Raw genomic sequence first — 8,004 nt, forward strand, 5'->3', positions numbered from 1 at the left:
GGTGCAGGTGTACTAGGGGCTAGGTGTACTAGGTGCAGGTGTTTTGGTAGAGAGGTGCAGGTGTACTGGGGGAGGTGCAGGTGTACTGGGGGAGGTGCAAGTATACTGGTGGTGGAGTTACAGGTGTACTGGGATGGAGGTGCAGGTGTACTGGGGGCCAGGTGTACTGGAGGAGATGCAAGTATACTAGGGGGAGGTGCAAGTGTACTGGGGTGGAGATACAGATGTACTGGGATGGAAGTGCAGGCACAGAAGCTTGTCCCATAGCCTCAGGGGTTCTTACAGGGGGTGTCCTACAAAGATCTCCAGGTGAGGGGAGAAGTGGCCTTTTCCTTAATCAAAGATGTTACTATCTGAGGAGCATAAAAGCACAGGGCATGGGCCCAGTGTAAAGGAGAGGAAATGGCCAGGAAGTGGCTTTCAAATTTAGTGGGTGTCAGATCCCCAAAGCTGATCCCTGGATTCCTTTTCTGGGTGTAGATTCAGCAAAGCAGGGGGCAGGAGGGAGGTGTGGAGGAACCAGCATGATTAATGTGGGGAAAGGGGTCTGTGACTTGTGCTTTCCCAAAGACTCGGAGACAATAGGGCCTACAGTGGGCCCTGGAGGCACCCCGCACTCCCACCACACACAGCTCAAGAGGGAGGCATCGTGGTTATGTCTGGGAGAATTTGGTTACCCTAAGAATGGGAATGAATGGGTGAGAAGAATGGCAGGATTGGCTTGGCCGGAAGGAAGGGAATTAGAATGTACCGACACCAAGAGGGTGCCAAGCAGCTACACGGCATCTTGACACGGCTGCTCACACTTTGTGCCACTCACACCCACACCTGGCACCTGCCACGCTGGCAACAACTACTGCTTCTTAGCAAAGAACGCCTATGCAGACTTCCCACCCCACCCTGTGTCACAGCTGCGTGTGCCCGCCGGGCCATTTACTGTTTTCCAGGCTCCACACCCAGTGCTTCACTTCTACTGCACCACCACACTGGCAGGCAATAACTGCCCATTTCACTGACAAGGGCACTGAGGCCCTCAGAGGTCTAGTGACTTGTCCAGGGCCGCTCAGTGGTGCAAGTCCTGGCCACAGGGAAAGCAGGTGCTCTCTGCACCCTCCAGGGAGGAATTCTACTTAGGAGGAGGAAGAACAGCAGGGAGATCCTGACTGGCAGCTTGCTCTCCAGGACTCCCTCCTGGAGAGGTAGTGGGGAGGCGGTCTCTGCTGTACACCTGTGGGAACCGTGGACTTGCACCCCAGCTCTCTGCCAGGAACTTGAACGCCGGGTGTTAGGTACTTGGGTACTTCTTTCCAATTGGAGCACTTGTGGCTCTGAAGGAGAGAGGGGCCTGGAGAGACGGGCCATGGGGAGGGGCGCCCCTCTGGGCAGGATGGGTGTGCCATATACTGGAGGGGGGCGGGGTGTGGGTCTGGCAGGGCTGCCAGACCTGCTGCCTTGGGTGTTTGCTAGGCTGGGGTCTGAGCTTGACTGCAATCACAGGGACTCAAGGCAGCTTCACCGGACTCTGTCCAACCTCCTGCACAGACCTGCACACACACACACACACACACACACACACTGTCAGGGGGCCCTCCTGCCCACGGAAGCTCACTCCTGGAAACCCAGACCACACGCCTAGCTGGGATGTCCCTAGGGAGAGTGACAGGGATGGTGAGGGTCACCCCAACCCCAGGTGCTGTGCACATGCTGTCTCTGCACCCCACCCCAAACAGCAGAGGCGGGAAGGATGGGGCTCAGAAAAGCCAAGAGATTGCCCAAGGCCACACAGCTGCTGCCGGGCAGAGCTGGCTGGGAGCTCAAACATCGCCCCCAGCACCCAGTAGCTCAGGAAGCCCCCTGACAAGTGAGCGTATCCACATGGGTGTTCTGTTTTCCAAAGACTTGCATTTGTATTTATTTGAAAGGCAGGGAGACAGACTGAGGTCTTCCATCCCCTGGCTCACTCCCCAAAAGCCCCCGGGGCCGGGCCGAGCTGAAGCCAGGAACTTCATATGGGTCTGCATTAGCAGGAAGCTGTATGGGAATCGGAACGAGGACTCGAACCCAGGCACTCTGGGATGGGATGCAGGTGTCCGGAGTGGCACTGTAATCACTGCACCAAATGCCCCGCCCCTACATAGGACGGCTCATACACTCAGCAGGGCCCCTTTCCCCAAACTCCGCCTGTGGAGAGCCCTTCGGGCACCAGCCTCAGTTTCCCTCGGCTCTGGGGCCCACACACCAGAGCAAGCCCTTCCTGCTTGGAGGAGACCCATAGCACTGGCCAGGCCTGGCCCTGCCCCCCAGCAGCCCGGCGCGCGCGCGCGCACACACGCCGCCCCCAGGGAGCGCAGGCCTTGCTGCAGGGCAGCGAGTGAAGCCGGCTGTAACAGAGAAACCTCGGGCTCCTCTTTAGAAGTCCCCGGAGGAGGCAGATCTGAGGAAAGGCTGCGGGGAAGGCGCCTGCAGCAATGTCAGCTGGAGAACAGGCCGGCTGACAGGATGCTGAGCGGGGATTAAGGTCGGGATCAGGGAAGCCGGGGAAATGAAGGCGAGCGCCCTGCTCCCCTCGCCGCCGCTGCCACCGCCGCCGCCGCCGCGTTTGTCTGCTTGTTTGTTCGGGCTCTGGGAAAGTGCGCGGGAGGGACGCGGGCGGGGGCGGGGCGGGGACGGAGAGAGGACGGCGGAGAAGAGGGGAGGGCCGCGCAGCGGGGAGGAGTCGGGCTCGCCGGGGCCTCAGGACCCGGCACTGGCACGGTGGGGGTGGGGGCGGGGGCTCACCCGGGGACCCTGCTGCTGTCTCTGACCCTAGGCAGCCAGCCTGCTCTCTTGGTCCCCTTTCCAGAGACCTGAGTGTGAGTGGCAGGAGCAGTGGCGACAGCATGGACCTGGGACTCCAAGGGGCTCCCAGGCCAACGCCACTGCAGAGGTGATAAAGAAGACACACCCATGTCCCCTCTGCCTCCAGACGCAAGGCAAACCCCCCACCTGCCTCATGCCTGAAGTGTGGTCAGAGCCAGCCAAGTGAGCCACTGGTTTCCAGGCCCGCCTGAGCAGCAACATTTGAATGAATCTTCAGACCCTTGCTTTGGCACCCGTGTGCTGGTGAGGAGCCTGGTGTCTGGTTTCAGGTCACCTCTGCTGTGCTGTGTGACCTTGAGCAAGTTGCCTGACCTTTCTGTGCCTCACTGGGATCCAATCACAGGGAACACACTCCACGGCCAGGAGTAGATCAGCCACAGGAGGGTGGCTTTGGTTATTATGGGGGCAGAGGGAAGGAAGTATGGTGTGTGACTTTAAGTTAACTGTCTGAAACCTTACTGGAGAAAAGGAGCGTGGGCATCGGATTTTGGAGGCCAAGACTGGGCAGTGGTGGAAGAGTGCAGTGGGTGTGGGGTGGAGGCTCTTTGCCAGGTGATTGATTCAGGGGTGTCGGCCAGGAGCTTGTTCCGTGGCGCAGTGGGTGAGGCTGCTGCCTGCAGCACTGGCATCCCAGTGGGCGCCAGTCTGAGTCCCCACTGCTCCATTTCCAATCCAGCTCACTGCTAATGCACCTTGGAAAGCAATAGAAGCAAGTGCTTGGGCCCCTGCACCCCCAAGGGAGCTCTGGATGAGGCCCCTGGCTCCTGGCCCTACCCCAGCTGTTGTGGCCATCTGGGGAGTGAACCAGTGGATGGAAGACCTCTCTCTCTCTCTCTCTCTAACTCTTTCAAATAAATAAATACATCTTTCAAACAAAGGGATGTGTCTGCCAGAGGCAGCAAGGAGCCCCACTCCCAGCCAATCTCTCTCCAAAGTTCCTGCTCTAGCTAGTTCTAACTAGGGGTAACCTGACTGTTCTCTCCCAGCCCTCCCAAGGGCAGGACAAGAGTGCAGAGACCTTGAAAAGACGCTATTTCTTACTGCGGCACTGCAGAATGGGGCTTCAGAAATCTTGTTGATTCAGAGAGACTATGGTGGCACCTGGCGTCTCTCAACCTGTTGAGGGAAGAAGCAGGTGCAGAGAGTACAGACCTGGAGGCAGATGGTCCCTGGGCGGGGTTAGGACTCTGCTACCCACCAGACATGTGACTTGTAGTGAGTCAATTAGTCTCTCTGGGCCTCAGTTTCTTGGTCTGTGAAATGGGATAATAATACCCACATCAGAGTAGTAATGACATTCGTTGCTCAGTGAATATCTGCTGTTGATCTTGCACTTGGCCAAGAGTTAGTGGGACCCAGTGGCTTAACAAAGGAGCCCCTTTCCTGGCCCCTGCGGAGCCGGTGGTCCCCAGGCAAGAGGCTGAAGGTGGGAGTGCTGCCTTCCGGGTTCACCCATGAACACAGGAGGGAAATTGCAGCCTTGTGCAGCAGGGCCTGCTCTCCTGGTCCCCCTGCAGCCCTACCCCGCCTCTGGATGGGAGTGGGGCCCCGGGTTCTGACAGAGCAAAGGGCCCCGCGAGTGCTGTCTGGGGAAAGCCCTGGGCATGGGCTCCGTCTCCGAGCAAGTGTTGGGGAGCAGCTCGCCGGGAAGTTCATGCCTAGGGGTTGATTTCTTGAAAAGCTAATTTTAAAAACACCTTTCCTTTTCTCTGTTATTAAAAATTATGTCTGCTTATGGTGGAAATGTGTAAAATAGAGGGAAAAAAAGGAACTAAAGATCCACTGTAATCCCACCACACAGCAGTGACCCTGGCCAGACTGCTCTGTCTCCTGGTTCTCTTTCTTTCTCAAAGATTTATTGATTTATTTGAAAGGTGGAAAGCAGGGGTGGGGGGAGAGGCAGAGAGAGAAAGAAAGAGAGGTATCTTCTGTTTGCTGGTTCACTCCCCAAGTGGCCACGATGACGAGGACTGGGCCAGGCAAAGCTAGGTGCCTGGAACTCCATCCTGCTCTTCCACATGGGAGCAGAGGCCCAAACACTTGGGCCATCTTCAGCTGCTTTCCCAGGTGCAGTAGCAGGGAGCTGGATCAGAAGTGGAGCAGCTGGGACTTGAACAGGCGCTCATGTAGGATATTGGTGTCACAGGTGGTGGCTTAACCCACTATGCCATAACGCCGGTCCCTCTCCTGGTTTTCATACCATACACACACACACACACACACATATACACACACACAAGCTTGTGCACATGCATATCCACACACTCACATATGCACACACATTTACATGCTCATATGTGTAATTTTTAATCACAGCAAAACATACTTAATGCACACATGTGAGGGTACTTAAAAAAGTTTGCAGAATAACGGAAGTGAATCTGTTATTTTGATGCCCAAAAACCTTAAAATTCATGCATAGCTTTTTCATAATACACATTTTCCATGAACTTTTTGAAGGCTTTTATATCTTAAAAATTGAGTAACACAGGGCGGCACCATGGCTCACTTGGTTAATCCTCTGCCTGCAGCGCCGGCATCCCATATGGGTGCCGGGTTCTAGTCCCAGTTGCTCCCCTTCCAGTCCAGCTCTCTGCTGTGGTCTGGGAAGGCAGTGGAGGATGGCCCAGTGCTTGGGTCCCTGCACCCGCATGGGAGACCAGGAGGAAGCACCTGGCTCCTGGCTTCGGATCAGCACAGCTCGCCGGCCGCAGCAGCCATTTGGGGGGTGAACCAACAGAAGGAAGACCTTTCTCTCCCTCTGTCTCTCTCTCTCACTGTCTATAACTCTACCTGTCAAATAAAAAAAAAATGGAGTAACAGGGTCAAGGAATTATGAATACATCACTGTTTTGTAAACTGACTTTTTTCATTTTACGAAATATGGAGAGCGCCCCCAATATTATTAAATATTCTTCTCCAATATAATTTAAAATGACCGTAAGCCATCTTTTGGGTATAAGGCGTATGATTTTATCAGTCTCCAGTTGTTCATTATCCAGACTGTTTCTAGATTCTTGCTACTGTAAGCAACACCGCGATGAACATCCTCACGGCGGAATCTTCGGGGGCAGCTCCCTTGCGATTGTTTCTGTGCCGGTCCGCAACAGCCTGGATGTGAGCCTCTCCAGGCAAGCTCCAGGTCTGATCTGCCTTCGCGACTCCCAAGCCTCGCTTGGCTCCCTGTCCGCTGGAGGCATCCAGTAGTTGTGGGAGTGAGTTGCATTTCCGGAGCCTGTGCTCTGGGCTGGGGAGCCTGGACAGTAAGCTGAAACGGCGGGAGCCCACCTTCCCCTGGTGCCCCTGTGCTAGGCTTGCCAAACTCTCTTAGGAAGAAACTTTCCCAAGCCCAGAGGCTTGTAAACTACCCTCCTTCCAGGCAAACCAAACCTAGCCTCCTCTGCCGGCCCCTCCCCGGCAGCCCCCACCCCCCACTTCTGACTTTCTCGGCTTTTGTTGTGTCTTCAAGCTGAAGGCCCCGAAGACAAAGCCCTTTCATCTGCTCCTTCCTGGGAGAGCAGGCTGTGCAGCGCCCAGCTCCCTCTGCTCGGCTCCTGGGAGGTGTCCACCTGGGGCACCCCTCAGCCCTGTGCGCCCTGTGCGTCTTCCTCCTGGGGGCTCTAGGCGGGTGCTGGACGTCTGGGAATGGAGACCTGTGGGATCATGGATCTTGGTGTTGAGATCAACCTCCAATTTTTCAATAGATCTTTGAGAGGCAGGGGCCGGAGCGGGCCGGGGTGGGGGCAGTGCAGACAGAAAGCAAAATGAGAGACAAAACTTACTAACATAATTTCCCCCCCTCAAGCATCCACGCCCCAGCCTCCTGGCATTTTCTCTCTCTTATTTTTAATCTCTTTTCCTCCCCTCGCTCTCCCTCTTCCCTCCTTTCTCTCCTCGGCGCCTCTTTCTCTGTCTCGCAGCTCTGACCCACACTCTCCCACCCTCCTGTCCTCATCTCCCCTCCTCTCCCCTGCTTTTTTAAGTTTTTTTTTTCTTTTAACTTTCAAGGTCATTCCGGACTCCTGATGCCGCCAGTCCCTCGATGAGACGTGAGCGCCATTGGCGTCCGTGGCCTCTGTTTCCGTGGCAACCCAGTAACCATTAATTTTCAATTAAAGGAGACAAAAAGCTCGATGACAGCTCCAGGTCTGCTGAAGATGTCAAGAATCTGTATTAATATACAGCAAGAGAGCATAATTGTGTGTCCATCTTCCAGAGTAGCGAAAAATGGAGGGATAATTACCAGCTCGAAAGCCACTCTGTAATTTAGTTCTTACTGTCACCACAGCCCTACACATTAGCATAAATTAAAAGCAGAGTTTATTGTTATCAAAGTGCATTGATATCGCCAGACCCGCTTTCTTCCTTTTAACTGTTTGTTGTGGGTGAGTGACTCCCCAGCTCTCTCGCCACGGCCTCCCCCCGACACATCCCGGGTAGCAAGAGAAGAAGCGTGGGTGCTGGACCTGGGTGTCTTAGTCATTCCTGCCATCCTTGGGGGCTCGGGGACTCAGGGCAGATGGGGACAAGGCTCAGGTGTTACTGCTGTGTTGGGGTCTGGACATGGTGGGGGGGCTTGGCTATTAATCCACCTTTTACATGTGGGTGTTTTGCTTTGTCTAAGAGCCCTCCAGCTCTTTTCCCGCTCTGGTCCCCTGTCAGCGGCTGGACAGGTGAGGGACACTCTAAGGCCACAGGAGGAATGAGAAATATCCCGGGGAGGGGGTCTCCTGGCCCTGGGCCATGTGGTATCAGGGGAAACTTTAGAGGTGTTCCCGACTGTGTGGCCCAGTTCCTACTCAGCTCCTTGGGACCCCAGCCCCCTAAGTGGTCCCCGTGGATCCATGCCCCTCAGGACTTGGGTCCTGCCCCAGCCACCGCTCTGCCTCCTCGCCTCGGAGTATCTCCGTGCCAGTGCGCCTGTGACAGCCACAGAAATCATGAGTTTCTGTGCACGGGGGCTGCGGGGCTTTCTTGTATTCTATCCAGAGAGAGCTGTCCTTCAGAGGGGAGTTTAGTGTAATTACCCTTAAGGGAGCGATCCTTACACAGTCAGTCACAACACTGACCTCCTGGCTGAGATTTGACAGCAAAATTACAGGCTGTGTACTCAACAGAAGGGGCATCCTCCTTTTTTGGGGGGCG

General features: G+C 55.5%; 1 long non-coding RNA gene across 1 annotated transcript; it reads left to right on the forward strand.

The window, feature by feature from the left end:
• The first annotated feature begins 2,313 nt into the window (after positions 1–2,313).
• On the forward strand, positions 2,314–7,193 carry LOC108177425 (uncharacterized). The gene is made up of 2 exons (XR_016211738.1): positions 2,314–2,518; positions 6,868–7,193. It is a non-coding gene; the product is annotated as an uncharacterized LOC108177425 (long non-coding RNA).
• The last annotated feature ends 811 nt before the right edge of the window (positions 7,194–8,004 follow it).

This window comes from Oryctolagus cuniculus, chromosome 8, assembly GCF_051225735.1.
Source record: "Oryctolagus cuniculus isolate XC-2025 breed Fujian yellow rabbit chromosome 8, ASM5122573v1, whole genome shotgun sequence".
NCBI lineage: Eukaryota > Metazoa > Chordata > Mammalia > Lagomorpha > Leporidae > Oryctolagus > Oryctolagus cuniculus.